Here is a 14786-nt window from a genome sequence, read left to right as displayed (position 1 = left end):
CCTTGTAGGTGATGCAGAGGGAAATGGGTCGGTAGCTCTTTGTGGATAATGGGTCTTTGCCAGGTTTAGGGATTGCAACCACTTTGGCCTTTTCCCAGACAGAAGGGATGGTTTTCTGTGCTATGCATGTGTTCAGCATCCCCACAAGCCAGGTCTTTGAGTTGGGTCCCAGGTGCTGTAACATTTCTGCCAGTAGGTCATCAATCCCTGCTGCTTTTCCGGGTTTCAACTTTCCCATTGCAGTTTCAAGTTCTTCTAGGTCGAAGGGTTTGGTTTGAGGGCTGGCTGATTGTGGTTGGTCTGATACCACTGTGCGATGGTATTCTCCTGTGGGTCGGTGGCGGTCTTGGTCACAACTGGTGGCCAACAGTTGTAACCAACACCGCCACCGACCCACATAGAATACCATCGCACAGTGGTATCAGACCAACCACAATCAGCCAGCCCTCAAACCAAACCCTTCGACTTAGAAGAACGTGAAACTGCAATGGGAAAGTTGAAACCCGGAAAAGCAGCAGGGATTGATGACCTACTGGCAGAAATGTTACAGCACCTGGGACCCAACGCAAAGACCTGGCTTGTGGGGATGCTGAACACATGCATAGCACAGAAAACCATCCCTTCTGTTTGGAAAAAGGCTGGAGTAGTTGCAATCCCTAAACCTGGCAAAGACCCATTATCCCCGAAGAGCTACCGACCCATTTCCCTCCTCTGCATCACCTACAAGCTCTATGAGAGGCACTACAATTTCTGAACAGACTATATTTACATCAATATGTCTGGGTCCCCACCTACTCACTCAGGGTTGACGTGTCACACCTGCAGTGATGGGAGGGGCACCAAAATGTGGTATTTTGATTGTTTAATGGGGGCACTCCCTTAGTATAAAAGTGTATGTTTTGTGTACACATGACCTGATGAAGATCAAATGGATCGAAACGCTGTCAGTATTTCAACAAAGAACGTCTTTCTTATACCTGTGGTGTGCGGGCTCCATCCAATACCTACACCAGTTGTGATGCAACAGAGTTTGCTGTGACCGTTGTGAATTATGGGTGGTGTGGTTTTTGCCAAGACGGTGGATTGTGGCCCATGCCTTCCTGCTGTTATTTGACATGTTGGTGTTCTCTATATCTTTTCGTCCTGGGCATGACGTTAAACTGTTCCGTTCGAGAGGACCAGCGACCCTCGAATGTAAACGGCCACGAAAGGAAATTATGTGTGTGTGAGGTGTTCTCTATAGGTTGGGTTTCAGGTGGTTGTATTGTAGTAGCTTGACATTTCTTGGAGGGCACTTTCAAGGACAGACTCAATCTTCTGGAAGTCTGCTTGTTGGGTCGTAATGCAGAGGTTGTCGGCGTAGATGAAACGCTGGCATTAGGAGTGGGTAGTGGCTGGTCGTTTGTGTAGATATTGAAAAGGAGGGGGGCGAGCACGCTACCTTGTGGGAGGCCGTTCTTTTGGGCTTTCCATTTACTCCTCTGGTCATTTAACTGGACATAGAAGCGCCTGTTGTTGAGGAGGCTTTTCCTGACCATTGTGCGGTGTTGGACAGTGTCGTAGGCAGCAGAGAGATCTCTGAATGCTGCTCCAGTTATTTGTTTCCCCTCAAACCCATCCTCAATGTGTTGGGTGAGGTTGAGCTCTGTCCAGCACAGGAGCGGCTGGGACGGAAACCAGCTTGGTCTTTAGTCAGCTTGGTATCTATGAGTGGCAACAAGGCGTTGGAGTAGCAGCTTCTCATATAGCCTTGTAGGTGATGCAGAGGGAAATGGGTCGGTAGCTCTTTGTGGATAATGGGTCTTTGCCAGGTTTAGGGATTGCAACCACTTTGGCCTTTTCCCAGACAGAAGGGATGGTTTTCTGTGCTATGCATGTGTTCAGCATCCCCACAAGCCAGGTCTTTGCGTTGGGTCCCAGGTGCTGTAACATTTCTGCCAGTAGGTCATCAATCCCTGCTGCTTTTCCGGGTTTCAACTTTCCCATTGCAGTTTCAAGTTCTTCTAGGTCGAAGGGTTTGGTTTGAGGGCTGGCTGATTGTGGTTGGTCTGATACCACTGTGCGATGGTATTCTCCTGTGGGTCGGTGGCGGTCTTGGTCACAACTGGTGGCCAACAGTTGTAACCAACACCGCCACCGACCCACATAGAATACCATCGCACAGTGGTATCAGACCAACCACAATCAGCCAGCCCTCAAACCAAACCCTTCGACTTAGAAGAACGTGAAACTGCAATGGGAAAGTTGAAACCCGGAAAAGCAGCAGGGATTGATGGCATACTGGCAGAAATGATACAGCACCTGGGACCTATCGCAAGGACCTGGCTTGTGGGGATGCTGAACACATGCATAGCACAGAAAACCATCCCTTCTGTTTGGAAAAAGGCTGGAGTAGTTGCAATCCCTAAACCTGGCAAAGACCCATTATCCCTGAAGAGCTACCGACCCATTTCCCTCCTCTGCATCACCTACAAGCTCTATGAGAGGCACTACAATTTCTGAACAGACTATATTTACATCAATATGTCTGGGTCCCCACCTACTCACTCAGGGTTGACGTGTCACACCTGCAGTGATGGGAGGGGCACCAAAATGTGGTATTTTGATTGTTTAATGGGGGCACTCCCTTAGTATAAAAGTGTATGTTTTGTGTACACATGACCTGATGAAGATCAAATGGATCGAAACGCTGTCAGTATTTCAACAAAGAACGTCTTTCTTATACCTGTGGTGTGCGGGCTCCATCCAATACCTACACCAGTTGTGATGCAACAGAGTTTGCTGTGACCGTTGTGAATTATGGGTGGTGTGGTTTTTGCCAAGACGGTGGATTGTGGCCCATGCCTTCCTGCTGTTATTTGACATGTTGGTGTTCTCTATATCTTTTCGTCCTGGGCATGACGTTAAACTGTTCCGTTCGAGAGGACCGGCGACCCTCGAATGTAAACGGCCACGAAAGGAAACTGTGTGTGTGAGGTGTTCTCTATCATTTCATTCCAGACTTCACTGTCCATCTCCTGTGTTTTCCATTCATCTTGAGCGTTACACAGTCGTCTGATGTGCGGGGGGAGGTGCCGGCTAGCGCATAAAGGCACGGACGGGACAGGTGTTGTCTTGACCCATCCCGTGATGATGCGACAGGTGTCATTTAGGGCTGTGTCGACCAATTTGGTGTGACGTGATCGGCTCCAGCTTGAGCAGGCATACTCTGCTGTAGAGAAAGACAGGGCCATGGCAGTTGCACGGATTGTTTGTGGGTCTGCGCCCCACTTGGGAGTTCACTAGTTTTCACAGGATGTTATTGTGGGTGTTGACCGTGGCTTTTGTGTTCTCCAGGTGTTTTTTTGAAGAAGAGTGTCCTGTCCAGTGTAACTCCAAGATACATGGGGTGGTTATGGTTGGAGAGTTTGTGACCATCCCAAGTGACGCTCAGTTCTTTTCTCGCGTCTCGGTTCCTCAGGTGGAAGCTGCATAGTTGGGTTTGTGTGTCTTTCTTTTTCTGTCTTTCTTTCTTAGGACGGAGATCAAGGTAGACGCCATAGGAAGGCTCAACACTAGCCGATGCCCCTAGAGATCCATCCCAAAGCTTCCCTCAGGGAGCACAGCAAGCCAGCTAGCCAGCAAGCCTGCCCAGTCAGCCAACGCAGCCAGTCAGCTCCGCCAGTCAGCCAGTGTAGAAAGTCAGGCTGCCAAGCCAGAGCATATCAGCCCTTGCAGTCAGCCATTGCAGCCATACCAGCCTTGCTCAGTCAGCTCAGCCAGGCCTCTCTTGAGGCCTGGCTCTCTGTCTGCCTGGCCCGGTCTGCCCTGCCCTGCCTTGCAGCAACAGAACCAGCCTTTCTGGAAAGCCAGCCAGCTCAGAATGCGAGCTGAGCAAGCCAGTGCAGCAGCAAGCCCAGACTAGGTTACCGCAGCCTTACTGTGCAGCCACAGCCACTCAGTCTAGACCAGCAGGAGCTGGCCAGGCTCCAACCCTTGCAGCGCAGCCTTAGGCCGGACAGTCCCCCTGCCTGCACTTTGTTGCCTTCCTGGCCTGTCTGCCTGCCTAGGCGCCTCGGTCTTCCTGTCTGTCTGCCTTGGCCTGCCAGTCTGAAACTGGTTTAGACTAACTGCGTGCTTGCCAGCTGCGCTGGCTTGCTGAGCTCGTATTCTGAGCTGGCTGGCTTGCCAGCAAGGCTGGTTCTGTTGCTGCAAGGCAGGGCGGGGCAGACCGGGCCAGGCAGACAGAGAGCCAGGCCTCGAGAGAGGCCTGGCTGAGCTGACTGAGCAAGGCTGGTATGGCTACAATGGTTGACTGCAAGGGCTGATGTGCGCTGGCTTGGCAGCCTGACTTTCTACACTGGCTGACTGGCGGAGCTGGCTGGCTGCGTTGGCTGACTGGGCGGGCTTGCTGGCTAGCTGGCTTGCTGGACTCCCTGAGGGAAGATTTGGGATGGATCTCTAGGGGCATCGGCTTGTGTTGAGCCTTCCAACGGTGTCTACCTTGATCTTCGTCCTAAGAAAGAAAGACAGAAAAAGAAACACACACACAAACTCAACTATGCAGCTTCCACATGAGGAAGGCAGGCAGGCACGCAGGCAGGCACAAGCTGCCTGCGTGCTTGCTTCGCCCTCCAGTTGCTGCTCCAGTTATTTGTTTTCCCTCAAACCCATCCTCAATGTGTTGGGTGAGGTTGAGCTCTGTCCAGCACAGGACGGGACGGAAACCAGCTTGGTCTTTAGTCAGCTTGGTGTCTATGAGTGGTATGAGGCGTTGGAGTAGCAGCCTCTCTTGTAGGTGATGCAGAGGAGGGAAATGGGTCGGTAGCTCTTTGAGGATGATGGGTCTTTGCCAGGTTTGGGGATTGCAACCACTTTGGCTTTTCTCCAGACAGAAGGGATGGTTTTCTGTGCCATGCATGTGTTCAGCATCCCCACGAGCCAGGTCTTTGCGTTAGGTTCCAGGTGCTGTATAATTTCTGCCAGTATGTCATCAATCCCTGCTGCTTTTCCGGGTTTCAACTTTCCCATTGCAGTTTTGAGTTCTTCTAGGTCGAAGGGTTTGGTTTGAGGGCTGGCTGATTGTGGTTGGTCTGATACCACTGTGCGATGGTATTCTCCTGTGGGTCGTGGCGGTGTTGGTTACGACTGTTGGCCACCAGTTGTGATGCAACAGAGTTCGCTGTGACCGTTGTGAATTATGGGTGGCTCCCTGAGGTCCTTGATCGCCATTGGGTCCAACAGTGGTCATTGAAGCGTGCACACACATGCACACATGCACCTACACACACAGGGGCACATGCGTATGCACACCTGGACCTTTAAATGAACAACAACACAAAAACTAAGGCACTGGTGTCGGACTTCTGGTTTACCGGAACGGGGTTCAACTCCCTGCAGTGCCCTGCTCAATGTGTTGTATTTCATTCATTGGTCCATGGTCTCAGGTCATTGAGCGGCGCGCTATAGTGTGCGATTCTTCATCATTGTTGAGGATTTTTTAAAGGTGAAAATCAAGGAAAAGCAAAAGGCTATAGTCCATGGTCACGGACCGCATACTGGTCAAGGTCATTTATACTGGTGAAGATCATTTACTAGTCTTCTAAAGGTCATTTATACTGGTGAAGATCATTTACTAGTCTTCTAAAGGTCATTTATACTGGTCAAGGTCAATTACTAGTCTCATGAAGGTAATTTATACTGGTCACAGTCATATACTGGTCACGGTCATTTCTACTGGTGAAGGTCATTTATACTGGTCAAGGTCATTTGTACTTGTCAAGGTCATTTATACTGGTCAAGGTCATTGATATTGGTCAAGGTCATTAAGTGGCACGCTATAGTGCGCGATTCTTCATCATTGTTGAGGATTTGAAAAAAGGTTAAATTGCAGAAAAGCGAAAGGCTAAAGTCCATGGTCACGGAGGGCATACTATAGTATGTTGTTTTTCTTTTTTTTTGTGGTGTGCGGGCTCCATCCAATAACTACACCAGTTGTGATGCAATAGAGTTTGCTGTGACCGTTGTGAATTATGGGTGGTGTGGTCTTTGCCAAGACGGTGGATTGTGGCCCATGCCTTCCTGCTGTTATTTGTCATGTTGGTGTTCTCTATATCTTTTCGTCCTGGGCATGACGTTAAACTGTTCCGTTCGAGAGGACCGGCGACCCTCGAATGTAAACAGGTGTTGGGACAGGGTCAGGTGTTGTCTTGATGCATCCTATGATGATGCCACAGGTGTCATTTAGGGCTGTGTCGACCAATTTGGTGTGACGGGATAGGCTTGTAGGTGATGCAGAGGAGGGAAATGGGTCGGTAGCTCTTTGGGGATAATGGGTCTTTGCCAGGTTTAGGGATTGCAACCACTTTGGCCTTTTTCCAGACAGAAGGGATGGTTTTCTGTGCTATGCATGTGTTCAGCATCCCCACAAGCCAGGTCTTTCCGTTAGGTCCCAGGTGCTGTATCATTTCTGCTAGTAGGTCATCAATCCCTGCTGCTTTTCCGGGTTTCAACTTTCCCATTGCAGTTTCACGTTCTTCTAGGTCGAAGGGTTTGGTTTGAAGGCTGGCTGATTGTGGTTGGTCTGATACCACTGTGCGATGGTATTCTCCTGTGGGTTGGTGGCGGTCTTGGTCACAACTGGTGGCCAACAGTTGTAACCAACACCGCCACCGACCCACATAGATGATAGAATGATACAGCACCTGGGACCTATCGCAAGGACCTGGCTTGTGGGGATGCTGAACACATGCATAGCACAGAAAACCATCCCTTCTGTTTGGAAAAAGGCTGGAGTAGTTGCAATCCCTAAACCTGGCAAAGACCCATTATCCCCGAAGAGCTACCGACCCATTTCCCTCCTCTGCATCACGTCTTTCTTATACCTGTGGTGTGCGGGCTCCATCCAATACCTACACCAGTTGTGATGCAACAGAGTTTGCTGTGACCGTTGTGAATTATGGGTGGTGTGGTCTTTGCCAAGACGGTGGATTGTGGCCCATGCCTTCCTGCTGTTATTTGTCATTATGGTGTTCTCTATATCTTTTCGTCCTGGGCATGACGTTAAACTGTTCCGTTCGAGAGGACCGGCGACCCTCGAATGTAAACGGCCACGAAAGGAAACTGTGTGTGTGAGGTGTTCTCTATCATTTCATTCCAGACTTCACTGTCTATCTCCTGTGTTTTCCATTCATCTTGAGCGTTACACAGTCGTCTGATGTGCGGGGGGAGGTGCCGGCTAGCGCATAAAGGCACGGACGGGACAGGTGTTGTCTTGACCCATCCCGTGATGATGCGACAGGTGTCATTTAGGGCTGTGTCGACCAATTTGGTGTGACGTGATCGGCTCCAGCTTGAGCAGGCATACTCTGCTGTAGAGAAAGACAGGGCCATGGCAGTTGCACGGATTGTTTGTGGGTCTGCGCCCCACTTGGGAGTTCACTAGTTTTCACAGGATGTTATTGTGGGTGTTGACCGTGGCTTTTGTGTTCTCCAGGTGTTTTCTTTTGAAGAGTGTCCTGTCCAGTGTAACTCCAAGATACATGGGGTGGTTATGGTTGGAGAGTTTGTGACCATCCCAACTGACGCTCAGTTCTTTTCTCGCGTCTCGGTTCCTCAGGTGGAAGCTGCATAGTTGGGTTTGTGTGTCTTTCTTTTTCTGTCTTTCTTTCTTAGGACGGAGATCAAGGTAGACGCCATAGGAAGGCTCAACACTAGCCGATGCCCCTAGAGATCCATCCCAAAGCTTCCCTCAGGGAGCACAGCAAGCCAGCTAGCCAGCAAGCCTGCCCAGTCAGCCAACGCAGCCAGTCAGCTCCGCCAGTCAGCCAGTGTAGAAAGTCAGGCTGCCAAGCCAGAGCATATCAGCCCTTGCAGTCAGCCATTGCAGCCATACCAGCCTTGCTCAATCAGCTCAGCCAGGCCTCTCTTGAGGCCTGGCTCTCTGTCTGCCTGGCCCGGTCTGCCCTGCCTTGCAGCAACAGAACCAGCCTTTCTGGAAAGCCAGCCAGCTCAGAATGCGAGCTGAGCAAGCCAGTGCAGCAGCAAGCCCAGACTAGGTTACCGCAGCCTTACTGTGCAGCCACAGCCACTCAGTCTAGACCAGCAGGAGCTGGCCAGGCTCCAACCCTTGCAGCGCAGCCTTAGGCCGGACAGTCCCCCTGCCTGCACTTTGTTGCCTTCCTGGCCTGTCTGCCTGCCTAGGCGCCTCGGTCTTCCTGTCTGTCTGCCTTGGCCTGCCAGTCTGAAACTGGTTTAGACTAACTGCATGCTTGCCAGCTGCGCTGGCTTGCTGAGCTCGTATTCTGAGCTGGCTGGCTTGCCAGCAAGGCTGGTTCTGTTGCTGCAAGGCAGGGCGGGGCAGACCGGGCCAGGCAGACAGAGAGCCAGGCCTCGAGAGAGGCCTGGCTGAGCTGACTGAGCAAGGCTGGTATGGCTACAATGGTTGACTGCAAGGGCTGATGTGCGCTGGCTTGGCAGCCTGACTTTCTACACTGGCTGACTGGCGGAGCTGGCTGACTGCGTTGGCTGACTGGGCGGGCTTGCTGGCTAGCTGGCTTGCTGGACTCCCTGAGGGAAGCTTTGGGATGGATCTCTAGGGGCATCGGCTTGTGTTGAGCCTTCCAACGGCGTCTACCTTGATCTTCGTCCTAAGAAAGAAAGACAGAAAAAGAAACACACACACAAACTCAACTATGCAGCTTCCACATGAGGAAGGCAGGCAGGCACGCAGGCAGGCACAAGCTGCCTGCGTGCTTGCTTCGCCCTCCAGTTGCTGCTCCAGTTATTTGTTTTCCCTCAAACCCATCCTCAATGTGTTGGGTGAGGTTGAGCTCTGTCCAGCACAGGAGCGGACAGGACGGAAACCAGCTTGGTCTTTAGTCAGCTTGGTGTCTATGAGTGGCATGAGGCGTTGGAGTAGCAGCCTCTCTTGTAGGTGATGCAGAGGAGGGAAATGGGTCGGTAGCTCTTTGGGGATGATGGGTCTTTGCCAGGTTTAGGGATTGCAACCACTTTGGCCGTTCTCCAGACAGAAGGGATGGTTTTCTGTGCCATGCATGTATTCAGCATCCCTACGAGGCAGGTCTTTGCGTTAGGTTCCAGGTGCTGTATAATTTCTGCCAGTATGTCATCAATCCCTGCTGCTTTTCCGGGTTTCAACTTTCCCATTGCAGTTTCGAGTTCTTCTAGGTCGAAGGGTTTGGTTTGAGGGCTGGCTGATTGTGGTTGGTCTGATACCACTGTGCGATGGTATTCTCCTGTGGGTCGGTGGCGGTGTTGGTTACGACTGTTGGCCACCAGTTGTGATGCAACAGAGTTCGCTGTGACCGTTGTGAATTATGGGTGGCTCCCTGAGGTCCTTGATCCCCATGGGGTCCAACAGTGGTCATTGAAGCGTGCACAGACATGCACAAATGCACCTACACACGCACAGGCGCACATGCGTATGCACACCTGGACCTGTAAATGAACAACAACACAAAAACTAAGGCACTGGTGTCGGACTTCTGGTTTACCGGAACGGGGTTCAACTCCCTGCAGTGCCCTGCTCAATGTGTTATATTTACATGGTTCATTGGTCCATGGTCTCAGGTCATTGAGCGGCGCGCTATTGTGTGCGATTCTTCATCATTGTTGAGGATTTAAAAAAAAAGGTGAAAATCAAGGAAAAGCGAAAGGCTATAGTCCATGGTCACGGACCGCATACTGGTCAAGGTAATTCATACTGGTGAAGATCATTTACTAGTCTTATGAAGGTCATTTATACTGGTCAAGGTCATTTACTAGTCTCATGAAGGTAATTTATACTGGTCAGTCATATACTGGTCATGGTCATTTATACTGGTCAAGGTAATTTGTACTTGTCAAGGTCATTTATACTGGTCAAGGTCATTTACTAGTCTTATTGAAGGTCATTTATACTGCTCATGGTTATTGATCAATATCAATGACCTTGATGACCCCAAGGTCATTAAGTGGCATGCTATAGTGCGCGATTCTTCATCATTGTTCACGATTTGAAAAAAGGTTAAATCGCGGAAAAGCGAAAGGCTATAGTCCATAGTCTCGGAGGGCATACAAAAATGTGTGGTGCTATACAGGCCGTTCTGGAAAATTTGGGACAGAGGTTCATCGTTGGCATCCAGGGAGTGTGTGTGCAAAATTTGGCATCGACCGGGTTAATGGTGCTGGAGATTAGCTGTTAACAAACTGACGGACACACACACACACACACACTCACTCAGAGTGCAAAACATACTCTATCCCCATGGCTTTGGCCTGGTGCCATACCGTTATTAATTATTGCCTACAATGTCAATTGTGAAATTACTTTACCGTTGCAATGCAAAATTTACATTTCAACGAATGGACCTCGTAAAACAAAACAAAAACCAAGGCACTGGTTGTGGTACTTCTGGTTTACCGGAATGGGGTTCAACTCCCTGCAGTGCTCTGCTCAATTTGTTGTATTTACATGGTTCATTTTTATTTTCTGCTCATTGTGTTGCCTTTTCATAGATGATAACCCCCAGGTTCTTTAATGTGTTTGCACTCCCTACAGTTAGGTTACCAAGTCTATTTATTTATTATTTCTGTTCACTAGAACTAGAACCAATTACCAAAGTAGGCTTTCTAATGACACAACTCGCCTTTGTTTTTATGTGTAGCAAAAACGTTCTTTTTATTTACGCCAAAGAGTAGAGGCTGGTCTGCATTCATGCGAGCGGGGAAGTTTAGAGTAACATAGCTCTAAATGAAACGCATTAGAGCTATGGACCAGAGCTAGTAGTCATAGCACTTCATGGTATATGCATAGTTTATATAGTTTCATTATAGATATATTAAACAGAGAGGACTGGAGTCAATTGGGTTATATTATGTTTAACACTAATTTGAAGCTGTCAAAAAATGTCAAAATCTGACAGACTTCTGGCGGCCATGGCCACGCCCACCTTTTGGTAATGCCCACTTTCGGCCAAGCCCACAAAAAGGACCCCCCATGTCATTTGCCAGGCAGGCTCCACTCTCAGACAGATATTTGGCTCTGTCTTATGAGCTAATTTAGAACTTCCTGTCTGAGAGCTAGCTATTTTATTTTTTATTTTTTTTAAGATATTTTTTGCGGCTTACGCCTTTTATTGGTTTTTGAAGGGACAGACAGTAGGCTGACAGGAAACGGGAGAGAGATGGGGGGATGACATGCAGTAAAGGCCGTGTCGGGCTCGGGAGTCGAACCCGCGGCACACTGCGACTGGATTACCAGTCGGGTGCCCAGACGGTTACGCCACCGCCTGGGCCGAGAGCTAGCTAATTTAAGACATCCGGTTGCCTTCAGAATAAAATAAGGTTATTTAATTCGTTAATTAAATAATTGTCAATGCCCCAAGGCACAGCACTTTTTTGAGCGTTGACCTCAGTAGAAGGTCTGCTGCCGTGAATTTTACACCTCTCCCACTTAGCGGAGAGTGGGGTGTGGTACAGGACATCTCCCCGAACGCGTGGGTATACTGCATCTACAAGTAGTACAAGATAAATTGAAACCATTGACACCTACTTCGATGGTTCAGTTGTCATCTATGCCGGGGAATTTAGCAGCTCTCATTCAAGCGTTTTTTCAAAATCCAGGTCACACATTTGATTGCAAAACAATCTGTGGTGTCACTCAACAACTAGTGAATAGCATCTTACTTGGCCTTAGGAATGCACAATGACCCATTAGATTTTATACACAAACTAGTAGTTTGGTTGAGTATGTGTGGTGTCCACACAGTTGTTCAAGCAAAACATACAGACATCTGTACATTCTGTGCCTGGACAGTTGAAAGCAATTAACAGAACAATAACGGAGGACAATTTGGAAGAAGATGATGATGATGTGGTTTTATGCAATGAAAGTCTAAATGACAATATGTGTGAAGCTATACCATTACCAATTCTAACATTTCTACAACAGACATCTGCTATCAAAAAATGTCACACACGGCTTGAAGAAGCAGCAGCGCAGGACTCAACATTTAGACGGAAACTTGAGAAATTCAATCTAGCCAACACATCAGTGTCATTAGTGTCTCAGAAATGTTCTAGGACAGAAGTATGCACCATATTAAACAGCTTTGTAGAATACACACTTGGGTCTCCTTTCCTTGGAGATGACCTGCTTTGCCTGAAAAGTCTTAGTCTGTATAGTTGTACTCAATGTGGTGACAAGGCCTTACCATCTACAAAGAACATGTCACAATTCATAGTGCAGCCACTTGACGTGTCACAAAAAGGCATCTTAGACACTATTGCACAAATATTACCTGCTCAATCTGAACAATGTGAAACATGTCAGCAGGAAAAGAGCTTATCAACATAATGAAGTAATTAACAGCCCACAGACCTTACTTCTCCTGTTAAGAGCTGGCACAAAAATTCCAAAAACGTTCAATTTATCCTGTCTGTACCACCAAAATGAGTATGCTTTGACCAGTATGTGTGTATTTTTCGACAGGCCACCATATGCGTCATTGTACATCCTTAAAGATCATAAATGGCATATCTGGACAAATGAATCGAATGACACAGCAGGCTATACCTTTGAGCTGATGCAAAGAACATCCGCTCGACAGCACACAAAGACAGTAGTCACAAGTAGTTTCTATGTCGTGTCATACGAGAAAATAAACAGTCGAGAAATAATCAAGTTTCGTCAGGACAAACAAATGCATAAATGCACAGACAGATGCAATCAACGCACACAAGTGACACCCATTCCAAAGCTAGAGGTAACTCCTTGACCTGACTTAGCTTGCGTAGAGAAAGTGATTTCATGTCAATGCCCCAAGGCACAGCACTTTTTTGAGCGTTGATCCCAGTAGAAGGTCTGCTGCTGTGAATTTTACACCTCTCTCGCTTAGCGGAGAGTGGGGTGTGGTAGAGGACATCTCCCCGAACACGTGGGTATGTCCAGATAGTTGCCTCGCGGAGGCCTCTTTGTCCAGTGTCCATTCTGGGTCCGGAAACGGTACTTTTTGTCAGCATTGACCCCAGTAGAAGGTCTGCTGCTGTGAATTTTACACCTCTCCCGCTTAGCGGAGAGTGTGGTGTGGTAGAGGACATCTCCCCGAACGCGTGGGTATGTCCAGATAGTTGCCTCGCGGAGGCCTCTTTGTCCAGTGTCCATTCTGGGTCCGGAAACGGTACTTTTTTCAGCGTTGACCACAGTAGAAGGTCTGCTGCTGTGAATTTTACACCTCTCCCGCTTAGCGGAGAGTGGGGTGTGGTACAGGACATCTCCCCGAACGCGTGGGTATGTCCAGATAGTTGCCTCGCGGAGCCGTCTTTTGTCCAGTGTCCATTCTGGGTCCGGAAACGGTACTTTTTGTCAGCCTTGACCCCAGTAGAAGGTCTGCTGCTGTGAATTTTACACCTCTCCCGCTTAGCGGAGAGTGTGGTGTGGTAGAGGACATCTCCCCGAACGTGTGGGTATGTCCAGATAGTTGCCTCGCGGAGGCCTCTTTGTCCAGTGTCCATTCTGGGTCCGGAAACGGTACTTTTTGTCAGCATTGACCCCAGTAGAAGGTCTGCTGCTGTGAATTTTACACCTCTCCCGCTTAGCGGAGAGTGTGGTGTGGTAGAGGACATCTCCCCGAACGTGTGGGTATGTCCAGATAGTTGCCTCGCGGAGGCCTCTTTGTCCAGTGTCCATTCTGGGTCCGGAAACGGTACTTTTTTCAGCGTTGACCACAGTAGAAGGTCTGCTGCTGTGAATTTTACACCTCTCCCGCTTAGCGGAGAGTGGGGTGTGGTACAGGACATCTCCCCGAACGCGTGGGTATGTCCAGATAGTTGCCTCGCGGAGCCGTCTTTTGTCCAGTGTCCATTCTGGGTCCGGAAACGGTACTTTTTGTCAGCCTTGACCCCAGTAGAAGGTCTGCTGCTGTGAATTTTACACCTCTCCCGCTTAGCGGAGAGTGTGGTGTGGTAGAGGACATCTCCCCGAACGTGTGGGTATGTCCAGATAGTTGCCTCGCGGAGGCCTCTTTGTCCAGTGTCCATTCTGGGTCCGGAAACGGTACTTTTTGTCAGCATTGACCCTAGTAGAAGGTCTGCTGCTGTGAATTTTACACCTCTCCCGCTTAGCGGAGAGTGTGGTGTGGTAGAGGACATCTCCCCGAACGTGTGGGTATGTCCAGATAGTTGCCTCGCGGAGGCCTCTTTGTCCAGTGTCCATTCTGGGTCCGGAAACGGTACTTTTTTCAGCGTTGACCACAGTAGAAGGTCTGCTGCTGTGAATTTTACACCTCTCCCGCTTAGCGGAGAGTGGGGTGTGGTACAGGACATCTCCCCGAACGCGTGGGTATGTCCAGATAGTTGCCTCGCGGAGCCGTCTTTTGTCCAGTGTCCATTCTGGGTCCGGAAACGGTACTTTTTGTCAGCCTTGACCCCAGTAGAAGGTCTGCTGCTGTGAATTTTACACCTCTCCCGCTTAGCGGAGAGTGTGGTGTGGTAGAGGACATCTCCCCGAACGTGTGGGTATGTCCAGATAGTTGCCTCGCGGAGGCCTCTTTGTCCAGTGTCCATTCTGGGTCCGGAAACGGTACTTTTTGTCAGCATTGACCCCAGTAGAAGGTCTGCTGCTGTGAATTTTACACCTCTCCCGCTTAGCGGAGAGTGTGGTGTGGTAGAGGACATCTCCCCGAACGTGTGGGTATGTCCAGATAGTTGCCTCGCGGAGGCCTCTTTGTCCAGTGTCCATTCTGGGTCCGGAAACGGTACTTTTTTCAGCGTTGACCACAGTAGAAGGTCTGCTGCTGTGAATTTTA

Source organism: Protomyctophum parallelum (genome assembly GCF_964188405.1).
Source record: "Protomyctophum parallelum genome assembly, chromosome: 2".
Lineage (NCBI taxonomy): Eukaryota > Metazoa > Chordata > Actinopteri > Myctophiformes > Myctophidae > Protomyctophum > Protomyctophum parallelum.
The sequence above is the reverse complement of the archived record's forward strand: the minus strand, read 5'-3'. Positions refer to the sequence as shown.